Genomic DNA, 22,599 nt, shown 5'->3' with positions numbered 1-22,599 from the left:
GGAAGAAAACGTTCTGGCAGATTGCTCCTTTCCAGTATGGCATATTGATTTTAATCTGGAGTGGTGTTGCATGCTGTTCAGGGCAAATATTTTTCCCCATTGGATCAAAATAAATCTTTGTAACTGTGAGAAAACTTAAGAAACTGCAATGGAAGAAGGTAGGTGGATGGCTAGGTGATAAAGTGAGATGTAATGGAGTGGGTTGTTTGTCTGAAGAGTGAGTGACCTTCTCCCCACCAACTGTGTCATTAATAAGTCCCTAACCACTTCTGGGATCTTGAATGAGGTACATCAACTTGCTGAGACCTAAGAGTATTCTTTAATTGTTGAGCTCCTTTCTGGGATGAGCTTTGGAAGGAACTACATGTCATACTCTGAGTATCCCAACTAGGACTTTTGAGGTTGGCTAGTTGGATTTTGACCCCCCACTGACTGCTTGCTGATCCTTCTCCATTTAGTGCCTTGACTGTATCTATCGTACCCTAGATAGAGTTTTGTAACATACAGGAGGCTTTGGGTCCTGTGGATCAAATTCCTCATTCTATAGATGGGGAGACTGGTAACCAAAGAAGTTTTCATTTACTCCGAGTGACCCAGTTTGTTAGTGGCACTTTTGGGAGTAGAACCCATGTTGATTCTCACTATGCTGTGATACCTGGATGGATGCCTGTAACATAAATTATAAGTTCAGGAGAAACTATTGAAATAGCAAACTTGGCTTTCAGGAATAGGATTTCAAACCATGCATTGGAAGGCTATTTCCAATGGTTTCCCATGAACCTCACAGCCATAATAACCTTTAAGACCATGTCCTGAAATTGCTGTGGATAAGAAATGGACAAGTGGCTTGGTTTAGTGATTTTTTTTTTCAGTTAATAGGAGGAAGGACAGGACCTTGTGTTACTCACTCTTAATATCCCAGTTGCCTTGCATAGTGTCCAGCGTAAAGTAGTTGCTGAGAGGGTCATGGACTTCCTGGGTAGGTCAGCCGAAACTCTTACACCATCTCTTCTCTAACAATTTAAATGAGAGTAAAGAGAACATCATAGAAAAGATGGACTTTATGCTTTCTGATATTGCAGAATTCATATAACTGTTCTGAATCTGATTTTTGTTATCTGTAGAATAAGAGTCGGACTAGATCACTGTTTCTTTCTTGTGCTAACATTACATGATCTCCCAAAATGAAAACTTTTCAGTAATAATTTTCATGGAGACATTGCATGTATGTATGAGTGTTTGGCTTGCTCTATAGACATAATATATGGGAAGGTGGTTTTTTAGTTCCCCGTATCAGAAGCTCCTGAGTTTAAATGGCTCCTATAGATTCCTCTTTTCCTCTTGGCCTATTGAACAACAGTAACAATAGCACCATAAAAATCAAAAGCTTTTTGGTGGCTTATAGGGGGGAAAATTAACTGTAAATTAAAGTAAAACTTGAGGATGGTATTTGTTAGAAAGGTATATTATGTCTCTTTATTTGAAAACCCCATGACTTCTCTTTCTGCCATAAACCACTTTGCAGTGACAACCAAGATTCCATATTGCTCATTGTGCTAACACTGAAGATAGTGTAACTTGCATTCAGGGTCTTGGATTAGGCTCAGGCTCCCAGAATTGATTTATAACTTGAGGTGAAACCATGAAACCACGTGGACTTTTGTCTGAGAATCAGTATGACCAATTGCACCTGTATTCCTCAAAGCAAACACTACTAAAATGTCAACTCAGCATATTTTTACTCTCAGTAGTATTCAAAAGATATTAATCATGTACGGCTCTGTGGGAAGAATTCATTTAAAGGGAATTGACAATACTGATGTCTCTCCAAAGTCCAAGCAATAGGGGTTCAAGAATCAGAGACTATTCAGAGTGGGAAGAGACCATTTAATTCAACCTTCTTATTTTATAGATGAGAAAATTGAAGCCCAGGGAAGTTCAAAGACTTGCTTAAGGGCACACAGCTAATCTGAAACATAGTCAGGACCGAAACCCGGCTCCCCACTCCTGTTCTAGTACTCTTCACGTCCTGAAATCCTCTGTGTCACCGTTACTTCAACCCTAAGGTTTGTCTGCAATTGCCTCTTTCCTAAATTCTGGGGGATGTGTTGAGCATTTCATGTGCTTCAAGTCATTTAATCCTCAAAGGAGTGCATTTTACCATTGAGGAAAGTGGCCTTAGGGTGGGTTCCTGACATGTTAGGGTCACATAGCTACTAGGTGGTGGGACCAGGATAGAAATTCAGGCAAGTTAATTAATAACTCTAGCATGAGCTACAGTATATAGGACACTGAGTTAAATTTGAGCCTCAGATAAGCAACATGTAATTTTTCCTTTAGTACAAGTATGACCAAATATTGCATGGCTCAATTAAAACAGACATTCTGTGTTTTCATTTGCTAAATGTCGCTACTTTAGCCCAGTCTGTCCCAAGGTGCTCTGTCCCGTGGTTGTTTCACCTCCTTGGCTTTGGGAAGAAGTACTCTGGGATCATTTTTCTGTCTCCACTGATCTGAACCTATCACATCTTGAAATTAACAGCATCCTTTGTCACTAGTTTATATTTTGTTTTCTTAAGGTCAGAGATCTAAGTCCAGTGGGAGCTTGGTATTGAAAGGAGAACCCATGGGGAGTAATATGGGATAGAATGTTTCTGGGGATAAGATTTCACAAGTACTGGTCATAGTACTAAGGACAGTTGAGTGAGCAGTGTTGTAAATTGAGTGATTTTTTTCCTTGGTATGATTTCTGTTGGTTCGTGTTATTCAAAGGCAATTACTTTTCCCTCTTGTTTTTTCCAAGATAACACTATTTAGTATGCCATTGACCTATTATTTCAGCTTTAATCCAGGACACAGAGCTAGAAGAGTCAGTATAACCAAAATCAGTATAATTATACACTAATGGCAGACTCTGATCCTTTACTGAGTCCTGAGGAATGCATTTTTCCAAATGGGGGGAAGAGAATTTTCTCCTGATCTCTTTTCAAGTCTACCCTGTACTGACATCTACAGTGAGTCAGGAGCCAATGCAAATGTGTCCTAAGATATAGAGAGATTTCACAATTAGAAACTTCTTGATGTAATTCACTGTTTTTCCCCCACAGTAGATAGAAAATAAGCATTTGTTAAAATTCAGCACTCAATCCCATTAAAACAAATACCCAGTAATCTAAGAGTAGAAGGAATGTTACTTGGAAAAAAGGAACCTATGAGAAATCTGCAGTCAGCAACACACTTAATGAAATAATAGAAACCCTGTCATTAAAGTCAAGAATAAGGTAAGGATTGAACATTTTTGTGGAGATACCAGTCAGTGAAATGGGTGGGGGGAAAAAGTAAGATGAAAACTACATGTACAGATCAGCCAATTATATAGCAAGAAGATCGTGGACAATCAATTAGCAATTACTACAATTAATAAGAGGAAGTTCAAGATGTCAAACTGGTACCATTCTTACATTTTAACTATAATAAAGAAGCAGAAAAAAAAAACATTCAAAGCAGCAAAAAAAAAAAAAAAAATCCCTCACAAATCTTGCCATAAACTGGAAATGTAAGGCTTGCATGAAGAAAATGGTACAATTGTCTAGAAAGAAAAAAAAGCCTTGGATAAAACAAACGTACATTTTCAGATGAGAATATTACATAGATATAGATACACTTTTTGTCCAAAGTAAGCCTCAAAATACCAAAAATCCCCAAGAGGGTTCATGTAATACTAAGACCTGACATAAGAAAACTTGTACAAATTACCAGGAAAAATAAACCAACAGTTCAGGTGATAAGGTAAATTAAAAGTAACAATGAGGTACCTATCATGTAGTTATCAGATAATGACAGTGTGGGTGAAAGGGGGAATTATCTACAGTTTTTGGAACTATAAACTGGGATATATCCTTTTTGGAATTCAACTTGACTGGGGTTATTAAGATTTAAATGAGTGAGAAAAACTAGTTATTCCTATACAAAAGAATGAAATTGGACCCCTATGTTATACTACTCAAAGTTACTTTAAATCATTTAAAGACTTAAACGTAAGACTTGAAAAAATAAAACCTCAGAAAATATAGGGAGAAAGCTCCTTGACGTTGGCCTTGGCAATGATTCTTGGGTATGACACCAAAAGCAAAAAAAAAAAAAAAAAAAAAAAAAAAAGAGGTGGAGTGTATTAAACTAAAAAGCATCTGTAAGGAGTGAACCAGATAAAGAGGCAACCTGTAAAATGGGAAAATTTTATCTGGTAAGGGGTTAATATCCAAAATAGGTAAGGAACCCGTGTACAACTCGATAGCAACACCAACAAAAACCAACTCAGATGATCCAATGAAAATGAGCAGAAGACTTGAATAGACATTTTTTTCCAAAAAGATCACCGCCAGGTATATGAAAAAGTGCTCAACATCCAACTCATCGAGGAAATGCAAGTCAAAATCATAGGGAGACAGTACCTCATACCTGTTAGGACAACCTCTAAGAGAAATACTCCAGATGAGTGCTGGTGAGGGTAGGGAGAAAAGGGAACCCTTGTCCCTTACTGGGAATGTAAACTGGTGTAGCCATTTTGGAAAGAGCGTAGAGGCTCCTCAAAAAAACAGACAAAACAAACAAACAAAAAACCTACCACATCATCCAACAATCCCACCTCTGTGTATATATCCAGAGGAAATGAAAACTGGACCTTGAAGAGGTCCCCATGCCTGTGTTGATCACAGCATCCTTCACGACAGCCAAGATACGGAAACAACCTTAGTGTTCATCAACAGATGAATGGATAAAGAAGATGGGGTAAATATATACAATGGAATATTATCCAGGCATAGGAAGATGAAATCCTGCCTTTTGTGACAACATAAAAGACGGGCCTTGGGGAGGTTATACTAAGTGAAATGTTAGAGAAAAGCAAGTACTGTATGAGGTCATTTATAATGTGGAATCTAGGGGGAAAAATGCATAGAAACAGTAAAGGGGTGGTTGCCGGGGGCCAAGGGTGGGGGATATGGGGAGATGTTGATGACAAGGTACAAAGTTGTAGTTATGAGATGAGTAAGTTCTGGGGACCTAATATACAGTATGGTGACATAGTTAATAGTGCATTGAATATTTGAAAGTTGCTAAGTGTAGATCTTACCTATTCTAATGACAAAGATTGTAATTCTTTGAGAATGATGTGTTGTTATAGTCATTTCACAAGCTATCATGTCCTATACCTTAAACTTAGTGTCTTGTGTCAATTATATCTCAAAGCTGGGGAAAAACTCAATGTAAAAAATCTTGTTTTAAGAATAAAATGTGTGAGAAAAAAGCGTGAGGTAGTTGACAAGTATAATGGCATTTGGAAAATAAATGTACATAAATATATGCAGTGTCTGAATAAGTATACATAAACAAACAGATTGGTAGAAAAAATGTGGAAGGTACATTCTAACTTGTGTATGGTTTTTATGATTTTGAGATGAAGAGTCTAAAGTGATGGGGGGCCCAGGATTTTTTTTTTTTGTATATTTCAATATTTGATTTTTTTTTGTCTTAAAAATATTTAAAACAGTGGAACTCAAAATGAAGTCCCATTTTAACATTTGTAGTTTCAAAGGTTGGACAGGTGAATCAAGGGGAATAAAATGAACAGGTGGCTAGTTTGTTTTAAAAATCTTAAGTCCTTGAAAAATAAGCAAAGCATGAAGAATAAGCCTGTTTTTAAGCAGTGACCATCTATTTGATATCCAATTTATCTCTTTAGTTGACAACTTCTTACCAGGGCTTGGAAAATGAACTGGGTCTTCATGGATTCTGCTAGAAGCAGAGGGAAGAGGAATCCGTTTCCCACAAACTCTTGGTGAACCTTGTATAATACTGGCTATTCTGCAGGTTGAGGGAGATGTGACTTCCATTTGTCTTTTGTATTCTAAATATTTTCTGTGATTTAAAGCATTCATTGCTTCCTTTTGCTGTCAAGGAAATGAAGGAAACACATTTCAGTAGCACTTTCCTGAATGTACTTATCTCTAGCTACTGCTATAAATATGTAGTAATCATATTCTCCCGGTGTCCAATAAATCAAGATCTTTGGCCAGAACTTTACTTGTGTCCTGTGAAGGAATAGTCTCCTCCCCAAGTTAAATTGTGAATTCTATGGTTGCTTCCTTCCCTAGGGACAGAAAGTAACTAAAGGTAGATGTGTTTTTGAAAAATGCTAATTTCATGGCTTGATTTACACCAGGCTGTGGAACATCTGTGACTGGAGGCTGCAATTATGTTTGAGAGTCACTTGCTGAACACCAAAAATGAGCCAGGCACTGTTTTTGGTGTAGAGGTACATCAAAAAACTAGTCATGATTACTGTCTTTAGGAAGCCCAAAGACCCTAGAGAAAGAAGCTATATTTGGGTCAATTCGGAGGGGTCGCAATGAGTGGGCGTAAAAGGATAAGTCGGCTAATTTAAAACGCAAGAATTTGATTTTAAACTTGGTGTATTTTATGGCTTTAGGCAATTAAATTGCTAGAATGACATTGTTCCTGTTGAGGTCTTACATCTTTTTTGAGATTTTATTGATTTGAACTCTGGGCACCACACAAGGTCTTTGAGCACAATACTTTAATGTCTGTAATTCCCTCTCCACCACCATCCCTAGGTTTTCCTGAGAAAAATCCCTCTTAAACTATATGCAGAGAGTCCATTAAAAAACAGATTATCAGAAACTATGTGATAAGGGTGCAAATCATACTTAATACATGAGCTGAGCACATTTATGACAGGTATTCTCAGTATGCACCAGACTCGCCTGGAAAATCATGATTCTGATTGGCAGGCTTCATTCCCCAAGTTTCTGATTCAGTAGAGAATGGGCATGAAAGCAACTTCTGGAGGAATGCTTATCTTGCTGGTCTGGGGACCACAGTTTGAGAGCCATAACCTTAAGGCAAGCTGTCTCAAAGAGAAGACTGGTGTTTGTTTTGTTTTTTAAAGAAAGAAAGCAAATAGTCTGATGCTGTTCAGTCCACTTTAAATTTTGTGCCGTGAGGATCATACACAGTCAACTTGGCATCTTCCTTCTCAAGACACAAATGTAGTTCATGGTTGTATGTGCAGGTTCTGACAGCCTTGATCTTGGCTCTGATCCTCACCAGCTCTATTCACCTGTGGACATTAACTCGTCCTTTCTGTGTCTCAGTTTCCTTGTTCGTGAACTATAATAGTACTTATGTCAGAGGTACTTGTGAAGATGAGATGAATTATGTGGGCGAACCATCTGAGAAGAGGGCGTTCACATGATAAACACTTGATGAGTAGTAGCTGGGGGTGTTCGTATACCAAAGCTGGGTTTTGCTGTGCAGAATGATCCAGAGGTTTTAGGTCTTAAATTTTAGCCGAATGCTTGTACTTGGTGTAGGCAAAGCTTTAGTTATTATTCTTCCACATTGATTAGGATCTAGCTGTATATTTCAACATGATGGTGAAATCCCTTTTAACACCTTTTTATTCCAATACACATTGCTGTGGAGCCACAGGGCCACTGAGGATCTTAGAGGGTCACGTCTGCAAACCTTTCTGAAACCCTCTTGGGGGCAGGTTTGTACAGGGTCTCCATTTTCCCAAATCATTATCCTGTTGAGAATCCTTTGCTTTCTGTGTATCTGCTTAGAGTCCAAGGAACTGCTTTTCAACTGCAACTGAAGTTTAACATTTCCTAACTTGGTGGTCATTTTGTCCAAGAATTGAAAACATTTTATTGTTTTTAAATCACTCCAGGGTGGTTTTTGAATGCTTGGAGGGGAAGAATGTTTTAAAATGGAGGTTTTATTATTTTTCAGGTGTTGTGAGGCTAACAGCTCAGGAGATGACTGAAAACATGGTTCCCCACTGTTCCCAAAAGGAGGAAGCTTGCCACTCCCTGCAGGGATACTTTGGGAGACACCCAAATTGGCCAGGGGGGCAGAAGGAGCAAGGAAACACTCTTTACTGTTGGTTCCATGGGCAAGGCAAGGCAGCACAGTGAACAGGCTTAGGATTGGTGAGTTGGGGGAGTTTCTTTCCAGATATTGAGACCCCAGATGCCAGAGCAGCAAGAATACAGAGAACAAGAATATGTAGTTAATAGAAAGAGGGCATTGCCATTTGGCGACGAGGCTGGCTAGGTGACTCATACCAGGTCACCAGTGTCCTGCATGTTTGCTTGCTAAATTGGGCAGCCTGACTTTTGAGTCTACAGTCTATTCAGAAAATGAAGTATTGGTTGAATGAATGGGTCCATAAATCCCATTTCGGATAGAAGAATTTTGTTTCCTCCGTGCTTTAATTCCATTCTGATGTGAAACTGACCTTTAATATTTCATTCTCATTTGTGTATCTGTTCTTCTAAGCCTGTTGACTCTTGTGGTTCTTGGTCCATATACTCTTTGTTCTTTCATGTTTGAGGCAACTCCCCAACTTCCACAACCAGATCCCGAGCCCCAGTTAGGACTGGGGAGCTTGAGGAGCTGCCAGGACTACACAGAAGTCTTAGCACCAACTGAGTCCTGTGGGTGGATGATCTCTCAGTAACCGACCCAACACCCAGATCCTCTAAAGCCAAGGACTGAATTTCTCCTTGCAGAAGTCATTATAAATATCTATGTTTCCAGATAGACCTTGTCCAACCTCAGTTATTTTGGGGGTCCATTTATTGGGACTTTAATGTATTTAGAGGAATCCAGAAGAACTTGAGAGCAAGGACTGGGTGTTACCAAAAGAGGGCGCTAATGGCTACAGGACCGTTTCTCAGGGATTCCTGTGTGATTCTCATGTGAAGTCAGGCTGACTGTGCTTTACCTTATGGGATTTCTTAGGGTTTGATCCTTAATTCCTACCACCACCTCTCCCTCCCCCGCCCCTGCCCTGCTTAATTCTCTCTCATGGCATTCCTGTTCATATCCTTTCAGAGTACTAACCCTCAAATTTGAATCACTAGCCAGCCCTCTCACCTGAGCTCCAGATTTACAAACCTGTCTCTTTGGTACCTCTACTTGGAGTTCTTACAGATATTTCAAAGGTAGCATATCCGTTTTGCCCTCCAAATGTCTCTCACCCTGCTAATGTTCTCCAAGATGGAAATCGACAGTAACAATGATCTGGTTGTTCTGGCCTGAAATCCAAAAGTTCTCCTTATTTCTTGGCTTCTCTAAGTCCGCCCAGCTGCAAGTCCTCAAATCAGACTCCAAAAGGTATCTTAAATCTGCCCCCTTAGCTGCACTCCACCATTTCCTTGAGTCTGGTCTCCTGCCATCGTTTGTCTGATTTGTTTTTCCACTTTTATTCCTGTTCTCCCCTAGTCAGTTCTCTCCCCAGCAGCCAAAGTGATATTCTCATTTTGTAGATTATATTGCATCCCTCTTTTGCATAAAATTCTTTATTGGCAACTCCTTCAATGAATTTGGAATAAAATCCAAGTTCCTTACTATGCTAAGACCCTTCATGAGCTGGCCCTTGCTGGACTCCCACAGCCACTCTTGGAGTTTTCACCCATGCCGATCTTGCCTTAACTCCTCAGATATACCACCTGCTTTCCTACTTGAGGGCTTTTGCACATGCTGCACCTTTGTCTGGAATGCCTTCCTTTCACACGGCTAGCTAGCTCTTTCTCATCCTTTGTGCTGCAGCTTAAATGGTACCACCCATGGGAACATGCCCTGACTGATATTTTTTTTTAAAGTTTCTTTCTTTTGAGACAGAGAGAGGAGAGAGAGACAGAGAGTGCTCACATATGTGTGTGCATGTGTGTGTGTGAGCAGGAGACAGGCAGAGAGATAGGGAGAAAGAGAGAATTCCAAGCAGGCTCTATGTAGATGCCAGGCTTCATCTCATGACTGTGAGATCATGACCTGAGCCGAAATAAAGAGTTGGACGTTTAACTGACTGAGTTACCCAGGCGCCCCCCGGCCACGATTTCTAGAGTAGGTTTCTTTCAGTACCTTACTGAAAGGTACTGTTTCCCAAAAATACTGAAGACAATTTAAAATGATTTTGTTTCTTAGTGTTGTTCTCCCCTACTTAGTATAAATGTCTTATCCCACCCCAAATGCACAGAATTGTCACTGAGCTAAACTTCAGTGCCTGGATCTTGTATCTCCTTGCAGTTTCCACCTGCGTACCTCTGCCTGCTTCCTGGATCTTTGCCGAGTAAGCAGTAGCTCTCACCTGTTGGATTCTGAGGTTACTGTATTCCATTGATAATGCTGACCTTTCTGCAACTGGGTCTGCTCCCATTACACAGATAATTTTCCTTGTTGCTCTGGACTGCTGCACTTTTCATGTCCAACTGAGTCGTAGGAAGGGGCAGATAAGATACCTTTATTTTCTTGTTCTATTTGAAATCACCTTCAATTATCTCTGATTGTAGGTAGTTGTCACCATCCCCCCCCCCCCCCTTTTTTTTCCAGCTGGGCAAACTGGTAGAGTGTTAGAGTAGAACTTGAGGTTCCCTTGTCCTTGGAATGTTCAACTTCCATTTTTCTGAGCGGCACTTTTAAAAATAAACTGTCACAAATGTCATCAGTGGCACAATGCAAGCCAGTTTGAACAGGACTTCATGAAGCTAAATGTTAAATAGCAGAGCAAGGAAAGTATATGTTTGTATTTATGCTGCTTTGTTCAAGCCCTGAAGGGGTTTTTGTCATACCTTCCCAATGAGATCATAAACTGGAGAGCAGGAGCTGTATTGTATGATTTGTTTTTCTAGAGCATTGGCGAAAGTGAACTGGTACTCAGTGAACTGCTTGAAGTGAGATACTGGGGAGAGATCCCAATCTGAGATGCAGGACCATGTGTTAGAATGAATGGTCCAGGGGCTCCTGGGTGGCGCAGTCGGTTAAGCGTCCGACTTCAGCCAGGTCACGATCTCGCGGTCCGTGAGTTCGAGCCCCGCGTCGGGCTCTGGGCTGATGGCTCAGAGCCTGGAGCCTGTTTCCGATTCTGTGTCTCCCTCTCTCTCTGCCCCTCCCCCATTCATGCTCTGTCTCTCTCTGTCCCAAAAATAAATAAACGTTGAAAAAAAAAAAAAAAAAGAATGAATGGTCCAAATAGCAAATGGGAGGGGGGGGGGCGCTATGGGTTTGGAAAATATGAGTGGTACGTTACTAAACTGCTGGTTCATGATACCTTTTTAAAGATTTTAAGTCATCTCTCCACCCAACATGGGGCTCGAACTCACAACCCCAAGATGAAGACTCCCATGCCCTACTGACCGAGCCAGCCAGGTGCCCTTCATGAGAATTTTTTTTCATGGGAAAAATGAAATAATTACTTGTACTCCCCCAAGAAGGGATCAGGAAGAACATGGAAGTGCTCAGAATCAATGATGGGACCTGCTGTTAGTAATTCAGAAGGACTTTGCCTGGAGGATCCCTAATTCCTCCCTCTATTTGTGTTCTGCTAGGTATCCTGCTATCTCTGAATCTTTGTCCGGGTTTATCTGGTATTTTTCCTTAAAGCTGCGAGTGGAAGGACAGTTGAGAAAATTGAAAAGTTGAGTGGGGAATTCACTCAGCTTTTGCTAGTACAAGGTCACCCACGTCCTTCATTCTGAGCTTTTAATAGAGTTGGGAGGTCATGCCCTCTTGGGCTTCGGATGGATGGTTGGGTGACCAACTGTCCTGATTTTCCTAGGACTGGTCCAGTGCAAGCACTTACAGACCAATGTCCAGGAAACCTGTCCATTATGGGCAGGTCAGGAATGTTGCTGAACTTCCTGGGTGGAGAACTGGCGGAACTTTGGGGAAAAAGGAGAAGTGGGTGAAATGAACTCCAGTATCTTTCTCTCTAAAGCATCCTCTCACCTGCCCACCCTCCACCCTGTCTCACCTAATGATAAAATATAAGTGAAGTATACATTTTCTAAAAAGGTGCATTTTTCATTGATACCATTCTTCCATGCCTTTGTCCATGACTTGACTTTGCCTGAAAGGTTGTTTCCCCAATTTCCATCTGCTTTGTGAATTCTTAGTTATCTTTAACATCCATCTGAGAAAACTTCTTCTCTCAGAGCCCAAAATGCCCCCTCCTCTCCCCAGAGATTTAGTTACTTTTTTTCTCTGTACTCCCTCACAGGGCACAAATATTAGCATGTGTTTTGGCATCAGGAATCTGAGCTAGTTAACTTGGGTCTGTTTAAATTTGCCCAGCAGCAGGGACCCATTCAGTGAAGATGTGAGGGCAGGGGTGCCTGGGTGGCTCAGTCGGTTAAGCATCTGGCTTCGGCTCAGGTCATGATCTCATGGTTCGTGAGTTCAAGCCCCGCATGGGGCTCTCTGCTGACAGCTCGGAGCCTGGAACCTGCTTGAGATTCTGTGTCTCGCTTTTTCTCTGCCTCTCCCCTGCTCACACTGTCTCTCTCTGTCTCTCAAAAATAAATGTTAAAAAAAAATGTGAGGTCAGAGTTGACCCTTAGAAATACCTGCCTAAAAATCTGCTGCCTTTATGTCTCTGTCCCAGGAGCATCCACTATCCCCTGCTTGATAGTGGTTAGGTGAAGGGGCAGTAAAAGAGTAACTTCATGATAGCTGCTTGGTGGCTGCCAGACATAGAGAAGGCAATTAAATACGAATTTTATGAGACTTCTCTGATAGGGAAGACTTCCCACTGGGCCTCTTATTTGGAGGGCCCTAACAGGAAATTGGTCACTGTAGATTCACATGGCAGGAGAGCTCAGGAAGAATATTTAATGCAGCTCTCTGACATGTGGTTTGAGAGCTCCAGAATCCAGGTACTACTCTGTGAGTCTCCCATTTCAATGGCTCTTATATATGTTGGAATGCAGCATTGGGTTTCCCCAAACTTAGAAGGCAACTGGGACTGATTTCTTGATCTTTGAAGGCAGTGAGCTGCTTCACCATAATAGGAAACAAAAGCCCTCAGCAGCAGGGGTGTCTCTGCCTCCTGCAGCCTTCTACAGACTACCATTGTAGCACTGGTCACATTGGTTTATAACTCGTATTTTGTATCTATGCTTCACATTAAATTTGTGTGCTTCCTGGGCCCCTAACAGATATTAGAAAGTCCCTAACAAACATTAAGCTGTCAGTATATATTTGTTGACTTGAGTGTACAAATTGCCGGTCATTTTGGGGCAATTATGTTCTATATTGTGGGATATGGTCCTAACATGAGCGAAAATCCCTTGAATCCATGTTGGCATCATAAAGAGTGTAAACAGATACACTGTCTTGCAAGAAGTGCAGCACAGATATATTTTTTTCTTTATCTGAGCTAGAACAATTCTTTGCACAAAATGGATTAGCTTGCTTCCATTTTAGGGATATTTGTCCAGGGCATAGGTGGTGTATTTTCAAACATGAGGATTACATGTGGAGCGATGGACAGGTAACCAGAGAGACACGTGGGAGCCAAGGAGGCAACAGCAGATCCCTGTCTCACACTTGCATTCTTACTCTAGGACACGTCAGTGAAAGCAGTTGTAGACAGAATTGAACTTTGAAATTTGCTCCTCTTTGTCTCACTAGCAAGTGAGCTGAAATAGTGGGAGCAAGAAGGCACATAGATCTGCTGAAACTTTCCTGTGGTATTTGCATAAATAAGCATTAAAAATACAATAATTCAATGCGTTTAGCTCAAATACTGCATTACTGTATTAAAAAAATTTTTTTTTAACATTTATTCATTTTTGAGAGAGACAGAGCATGAGCAGGGAAGGAGCAGAGAGAGGGGGAGACACAGAATCTGAAGCAGGCTCCAGGCTCTGAGCTGTTAGCACAGAGCCTGATGCAGGGCTTGAACTCAAGAATTGCAAGGTCATGACCTCAGCCGAAGTCGGATGCTCAACCGACTGAGCCACCCAGGCGCCCCTTGGATTATTGTATTTTTTTAATGTTTATTTATGAGAGAGAGAGAAGGAGGGAGGGAAAGAGAGAGAGAACAAGTCAAGGAGGGGCAGAGAGAGAGGGAGACAGAGGATCCAAAGAGGGCTCTGTGCTGACAGCAGAGAGCCTGATGCGGGGCTGGAACTCACAAACTGTAAGATCCTCACCTGAGCCAAAGTCCGATGCCTAACTGACCAAGCCACCCAGGCGTCCCTGCACTGGATTATTTTTATGAAATCTATTTATATTTGAATAGATCGTATGGTCACTTGTTTGAAAATTTGAAAAGCATATGTTGAGAAGTCCCTTTCTTACCTCTCAGGTACCTAGTTCTCACCAACATAACCAAGGTTACCTAGTTTTGGGGTGTTTTTTTCAGAGGTGTTTTATGCATATGTAATAATTTTTGTTTCAGTAGATTTTTTCCTCCTGTCTTCTTTGGACCTGCTCAGATTCGTCTATCCACCCAACAAATACAATTGAGGGTTTGTAAAATGTGCCAGGCATGGAGCTAGATGTGAGGACAAGGTGATGACTAAAAACAAACCTGTCTCTTGTCCTTATGGGGTTTATAATCTACTTAAGAGGACAGACAATTATAAAATTGTAACAATGAATGGAAAATTAGAACAGTGACAGATTCTATTAAAGGATAGATACTAGGTGCTAAGAGAGCTTGTATTAGGATGATTTGACTTAGTGAGATTGTGCATGGCTTCCCTGAGAGAAATGCAATAGATCTGAAGGGTGAATAGTAGTTAATAAAAAGGGGAAGAAAGAGCATTACTTGGAAAGGGGCAAAAGAAAGTTTCTCTAGCAGGAGAGAAAGGTTGAACGGGTTGCTGGTGAAGGGGCACAGGCAGAAGATGAGGCTGGAGGGGTAGGCAAGTTTTTGACAACAGTGGCATGTTAAAGGGTATGTTTTTTCCTAAGAGAGGTGGGAAACCATTAAAAGAGTTAAGCAGTGAATGTGTGACACATTATCAGATATGAAAATACATGTCAATAAAATAAATCTTTCCAGCTGCGATGTGGGTAACCAAGTGGAATTAGTGGAGGGAGGAGGGAACATAGATGGATTGGTTAAAAATCTGCTGCAATAGTCCAGGTGAAAAAGGATGGTCATTGGCACTAGGTTGATGGTGGTAGAGATGAGGAGAAATAGAAGGAATTGAGTGATAACTTTGTATCTGGAAGTGGAATCAGTATGTGGGTAGGAGAGAAAGGTATCAAAGAGAATAGTAGATGTGGTGCTTGAGCAACTGGATAGAAGACACGTCTTTTTTTAATTGTGGGCAATTAGGTTGATTTTGATCCTTTGGATTTTGAAGTACCATTATGATCCTTGGATTTATGCATCTGAGCACAGAAGAGACGTCTGAATTAGACATAAAAACATAGGAGTTATCTGCAAATAGATAAGTTACTCTGTTTGGATGAATGAGATCCTCTAAGAGTGTCAAGTGTGAACAAGATATTTCAACACTTGAGTAACAAATGCTTTCTAGGCAGAGGAGAATGAGTTAGCAAAGGGAGAAAATTAGCATGGGAACAAGAGAAAGAGAATGTTTCAGGAAGGGAAAAGGAGATACCCATAGGATAAATGTTGCTGAGAAGTCAAAGGAGAAGAGGACTGAAAAACCTCATATGGGTTCAGCAAAATAGAGGTCATTGATGACTTCAGACATATTTTTTGGTGGATCATTGAGGCAAAGGATTAGAATGGGTTGAGTTGTGTGTAGAAGGTGAAGAAATGGATGTCAAGAAATACATAAAAGCTTTTAAAAATTAAGTGGCATCAAAGGATATTATTGAGTGATTTGAGCTTTAAAAGATACAGTGGGGAGACTTCCACTTCTGGCATACAATGACATGTGGTCTGTTTGAGACTTACTTTCCTACTTAGGATAGCTAGAAAGGCTGGGCAAGTATTTTTAAATAACTTTTTTAAAGGCCATGTAAATCTATAAGAAAGGCACTGAAATATTCCAGGGCTAGGATCTGGGAAAGAAGCCATCCAGAAGAGTCCGGCATGTGGGACTAATTTTACCCTGGAGGCATTTGCTTATTTCACTTGCTGATAAAGAGCTGAACAGAACTTGTGAGAGATTCATGGGTTTATGATGCCAAAAATTGGATTTGAGTGCCTTTAGAAAGAAAGGGGTCCCCAAATACTGCAATCATTGGGTTAAAGCCACAGAGTGTAGCATTGTTACATGAGTAAGGGTGCACCCAGAAATAGACCAGGCCTTACAGAAAGTGCAGTTTAGTTTTGAATAATCTCGATCCCTGATTGGATTATAGTGATTGAGGATTGTGATGCCCCAACTTCCTTGCCCACCAGGAGAAAGGTAAATGTTCTCCAGGAGGCTGACCTCTGCAAAGGTTCAAGTCATCTCGCTGTTTTTAGTGATCAAAAATAGAGCAAAAACAACCAGGCATAAAAGTAGGCAAGGCCGGACTATAAATGAAGGGAAATAATAGGTAACAGAAACGGCATTTTAGGGCATCAGATAATGAAATCGTCAGACATAGACGTGCGAATAACCATGCTTAAGGAACTAAGATAGAATTGAAAATTTCAGCCAAAGATGAAAAAGAACCAAATAGGAATTCCAGGGATAAAAAATAAGATACTTAAAATGAATGATGCAGTGAATTGAATTTAATGGCAGCTTAAACCAAGCTCAGGAAGAACTTGAGTAAACTCAAAGATAGCTCAGAAAGATCATCCAGATAAACCATGGAGAGACAAAAAGATGAAAAATAAGAGATGAAGAATTACACGGATTATTATGAAAAGATGTCCTATTCCTGAATTTGGAATTCCAAAAGGAGAAGAGAGAGTGAATGCAGCAGGAGAAACATTTAAGAGATAATGGCTGTGAACTTTCCAGATCTAATAAAAAATAGGAAGCCACAGCTTCAAGAAATAGTATGAACACCAAGCAGGGTAAATAAAAAGAAAAGCATGTTTTGACATATTAAAGAAAAACTGCTGGAAACCAAAGACAAAAAAAAAATCTAAAAGGCAGGCAAAAGAAAAAGGTATATTACCATCAGAGGAGCATAATGACAGTTGATTTTTTTTAAAAACAGAAATGGTAAAAAGTGGAGACAGAATGATCTCATTAAAGTACTGCAGGAAAATGCCAACTTAAAATTTTATACTCATTAAAAATGTCTTTCAAAGTTGGAGATATAACATATGCAGTTAAAGTAAATGTCAAGTGTGTAGTAAATAGAGGTAAAGTGTTATAAAGTCATTGCATTGGAGAAGTGGTAAAAGATAGCCAAAGATGCATTGCAATTTCTAACATAATCATTACAACAACAGCAAAAGAATATATAATCAGTTAATGGAGAAGAAGAATGGAATAATACACACTACCTAACTTAATAGAAGATAAGAAAGGATAGAAATCAGAATTTAGAACAAGGGAACTAATAAAATACAAATAGATAAAGGTCATTTTAAAGCAAAGGATACTGCTTAAAAGAAAAATATTAATGATAAAAGTTTTATTCAACAGGAAGATAGAATAGTTTTAAATGTACATGTACCTAATAACTTAGCTTCAAAATAGATAGAGCAAAAATTGACAAAGTTAAAAGAAAAAGTCACATCTACCATCATAGTGGAAGATTTTTAGTATCTTTTCCCAGTTACTGATAGAACATGTGAAAAAAATTAAACGCAAATCACAAAACAAATCAAAGTACAAGATTTGAGCAACACAATGAAAAACTTAATAGGCATGTATACTGCACTGTACCCTATGGCTGCAAAATCCACATTTTTTTTCCCCTGAATACACATGAAGAATTTGTCAAAGTTGAACAAACACTGTGTCATAAAATAAATGAGTCTTGGGGCATCTGGGTGGTTCAGTCCTGACTTCAGCTCAGATCATGATCTCAGTGTGTGTGAGTTGGAGCATGTTTGTCAGGCTCTGTGCTGACAGCTTGGAGCCTGGAGTCTGCTTCGGATTCTCTGTCTCCCTCTCTCATGCTCGGGAGAGAGAGAAAGAAAGAGGGATACAGAGAGAGAGGGATACAGAGAGAGAGAGAGAGAGAGATACACAGAGAGATACCGAGAGAGAGAGAGAGAGAGAGAGAGAGCGAGTGAGCGAGCGAGCAGGGGAAGGGCAGAGAGAGAGGGAGACCCAGAATCTGAAGCAGGCTCTAGGCTCTAATCTGTTAGTGTAGAGCCCGTCACGGGGCTTGAACCCACAAATCGGGACGACCATGACCTGAGCCAAGTGGGAAGCTTAACCAACTAAGCGACTTAGACCACCCCCAAAATTTGCTTTTAAATAAAAAAAAAAAAATGAGTTTCAACAAGTTTCAAAGGATTAAAATGATATGAATAGTATCATTTAAGCCAAGGGAAAGAAATCAATAAACAAAAGATAAATAAAACCCTCCAAATATTAATGGATGTTAAACATTATACCTCTAAAAATCTATAGGTCAAAAATGAAATCACAATATAATTTAGAAAATATATTCAACTAAATAAAAAAGAAAAGATGACATTTTGATGTCATTTTGTGGGATGCAGCTAAAGCTATGCATGAAGGGAAGTTTATGGCCCTAGTCACATAAATCACAAAAGAAAAAGGTAAATGATCTAAGTATCTCTTTCAAGACATTAGGAAAAAGGAACAGTAAATTAAAGCCACAGAAGGAAAAATAGTAAAGATTAGGGCAGAAATTAATGAAAATATTTCCTAATGTATAATAGAGAGATTATTGAAGTCCAAAGCAGGTTCCTTGAAATGAGTAATAGGTAATAAATAAACACACTTGCAAACTGAGGAACAAAAAGGGAGAGATGAAATGTAAGACTTAGCTATATATTCTACAGACGTGAAATAAAATTATAACAATGCTATGAACAACTTCATGGCAATACATGGGAAAATTTAGGTGAAATGGGCAATTTCCTAGAAATACAAAAGTACCAAATTCGGATGAAAGGAAAAGTCATAGAAAAAAAATGCAACTTACCAAAACGAGAAGAAAATCCAAAGAACTCTACAGGAATTCAAAGAAAAAAAATTAGATCGATAAGTAAAAATCTTCACTCAACACTGTAGGCTTTGATGGCTTCTCTGATGAGTTTGACCAGTTGTTTAAGAAATAATACCAGTTTTATATAATCTTTTTTAATAAGTAGAAAAAGAAGGAAAACTGATATGTCCAGTGTTTTAAAAATCCAGCTAATAAAATATCAATTCACTTAAAAAATTTAAACCCTATTTTGTAGTTTTAACCATCTGAAAACATTTAATAAGTTCTGGGACATTTTAAGTATTAAAATGGTTCTAGCCCCTCTGATTAGCAAAAATAATTGTTTTTTTTTCAAGTAAATTAACAGTAGTCTAGGAACATCTTTCTTCATTGAAATGGCCATAAAGTTACTTACACCATTAAAAGTACAATTTCGAGTTTCAATAACTGAGTAAGAGACAAATGTTTCTTTAATAACGAATGCATCTTTCTGCCTCTAGGTAGGCAGTCATTTATGACAAGTAGTTCACCTTTTAGATAAGATATTTCACTGCTTGAATAGATAAGATAACATTAGACACATTTCTCCATTAACAACGTATATAAAACTGTGAGGTTCTTTTTTTTTTTTTTTTTTTTAGCAAAAAAACACCTTTGATGTATTAATTTAGTGATAGCTTCTGGAAGATACTTAAATGAGCACTGTAACTTAAGCAGTTCATCTGCAAGATGACTACCCATTTAATTTATAATATTTGCAATTTTTATAATATGAACTATGACATCCCATTGCTTTCACTCTTAAAAAGGGCAGTAATAGACAGAAATTTTTGTTTTGTTTAATGTTTAGTTTTGAGAGAGAGAGAAGGACGGAGTGTGAGTGGGGGAGGAGCAGAGAGAGAGGGAAACACAAATCCGAACCAGGTTCCAGCTGTCAGCACAGAGCCCGATGCGGGGCTCAAACTCAAGAGCTGTTAGATCATAACCTGATGCTGAAGTTGAATGTTTAACCGACTGAGCCACCTAAGTGCTCCTATTTTTTTTTTTAATGTTTATTTTTGAGAGAGAGGCAGATTGTGAGCGGGGGAGGGGCAGAGAGAGAGAGAGAGAGAGAGGGAGACAGAGAACCCTAAGCAGGCTCCAGGCTCTGAGCTGTCAGCACAGAGCCCCATGTGGGGCTCGAACTCATGAGCTCTGAGATCATGATGCCAGCTGAAGTCGAATGCTTAACTGACTGAGCCACCCTGCTGCCCCAGTAGTAGACCTTATTAATGTAAGAGGCTCCATATATTCTTTATATGGCTTCTCATTTTGGTGCTCAACAGAGCTTGAGTAAAGGTCTTTTAGATGAAGCATCAATTGGACCATTATTTCTCTAATAATTTCTCTAATATTTCTCTAATAATTTCTCTTTTTCTTTGAAAAAGGTCATTAGAAATTTCAGGAATCACTTCATAAATGAGAAGATATACGCAGAGGGGACACCTTATTCAAGAATAGCCAGAGAAGTCATTAGGAGTGTTACAGCTTGGCTGCTTGCCTGTGAGGTTCAAGTTTAAGTAATACTGTCAAGCAGGACACTCCTCTGTTTGCATGTTGTTTACAGTCTCTTTCACAAGAATGGTATTCAAAGTAGAATGGAAAAATTTCACTCCCAGCCATGGTCTTTGAACATGGGAGCTAGTTCTATAGGAGACTATCATCTCTGATATTGCCGATAGCTCTCAAAGGCTGGTTCCTATTTCCAACCGAGAGGGTTTATACAGTTTTCATAATAGGTTTCTGCTGCAGTAAGTTAACTAGGGAGAGAGGGACCGTTGTCTGCTGGGCCACAGCCCACTTTCACCCAAAGTTAAGGTGGTGGGCTTGGTGTTGACTAACCGTGGGACGTGGATATCCGTAGGGCATGGTATGCTAAATGAGCCTCACTATGGATAAAACAGGAAACTTAGTGACAATTTGGCGGATAACCTCAGAAGGTTTCAGAGTCTGTCATTTTTATAGTCTCTGCGGGAAGTTTCTTAGCTCAGAACTGGCACTTGAAGAACTGCAAGTCTGCTGGGTTCTGTGACAAAAGCCCAGGAATAGGAGGCAAAAGCTGTCATTCTGCAGGGCGTGTGGCACTTCCATACAGATAAGAGGAGAGACAGGTCACAGTGAGCGCTCAGTAGTCCGTGCCCCAGCCAGCTGCCCTGGCCACCTCCCCTTCCCGTAGCCACAGCCCACAGTTACCTATGTGGCCATCTGCTCGCTGCCACCAGCTGGCCCAAGGGTCCACCAGTTTGCTGCACAGCTGGGTGTGGCTCAGGCTCTCAGGCAGCGTCAGCTTGGTGGCTGTTGGCTCCTCTGTGGGGCATGAAGCCTTCTCCCTGTAACCAACTGAACTTGCTTTGTAAGGCCAGTTAATCTTGGTCACATGGCCTTGTACAGACATTGTAGAAAAGTAAAAGTACAGTTCAGTCTCAATCATGAATGCAGATTAAAACATCTAAAATAAGTATTGGAAAACCAAATCCAGCAATACGTGAGAAGGATACTATATTGGGACAGAGTTTATTTTTGGAGCCAGAAATGTAAGGCTGATTCAACATTTAAAAAAATCAAAGTAATTCGTTGGATGAAGGGACAAAGGAGGAAAGTCATAGGATTATCTCCATAAATGGAAAAGCACGCTGAATAAAAAGTAACATCCACTTAGATAATAAAATCTTACAAACTGGAAAAAGGAGACCTCTTCAATCAGGTTGAGTACCCACAAATAACATCTAGCAAACATTATATTCAATGGTGAGATATTAAAAGTGCCTGTTTCTTTTTGAAATGAGAAATAAGACAAGTATAGCCATTATTACCATTTTATAGCCAATATTTGCATTGGAGAGCCTAGACATCCAGTACAATAAAGGAAAAAGCCTATAAAGAAGTAAAACTTAAAATTCATAAAAAATCCAAAATACTATATAATTTCGATGAAGAAGTGTATTTGCCAAACACAAGGGGAATGTAAAAAATCAATTGCATATTTTACATATTGATAATAATTAATTAGAAAAATAAGTCAGTTGAGTGTCTGACTCTTGATTTCAGCTCAGGTCATGGTCTCATTGTCTGTGACATTAAACCCCATGTCAGGCTCTGTGCTGACAGTGTGGAGCCTGCTTGGAATTCTCTTTCCTCTTTCTCTCTCCCACCCCCACGTAAATGTGTACTCTCTCTCAAAATAAATAAACATTAAAAAAAGAAAAAATATTTAATTTTCAAACTATGAACTATGTACATAGATATCTCACCAAAATTTGTGAGACCCTTTCCCTGAAAACTAAAAATATTAAGAGAAGTTAGAGAAGTTTTAAATAATGGGAAGATATACCATATTCTTAAATTGGGAGACTCAATAATGTGAACATGGAATCCTTATCAATATGCTAGGCGTGTGTGTGTGTGTGTGTGTAGAAACTGACAAGTTAATGTTATTTAAAATTTTTTTGAAGTTAATTTTTTTTCGTAATCTCTACCCTCATTATGGGGCTCAAACTGATGACCCCGAGATCAAGAGTTGCATGTTCTTGCTACTGAGCCAGCCAGGCGCCCCTTGACAAGCTAATTTTAAAAATACATAGAAAGGCTAAGGCCCACAAATAGCCAAGATATTCTTCAAGATTAAATTAGGAAGATTAATGCTCTTAGATATCAAGGTTTATTGTATAACTACAGTACTAAGGGAGTATGATA

The sequence above is a fragment of the Leopardus geoffroyi genome, chromosome D4 (genome assembly GCF_018350155.1).
Source record: "Leopardus geoffroyi isolate Oge1 chromosome D4, O.geoffroyi_Oge1_pat1.0, whole genome shotgun sequence".
Classification (NCBI taxonomy): Eukaryota; Metazoa; Chordata; class Mammalia; order Carnivora; family Felidae; genus Leopardus; species Leopardus geoffroyi.
Note: the sequence above shows the minus strand (reverse complement) of the source record.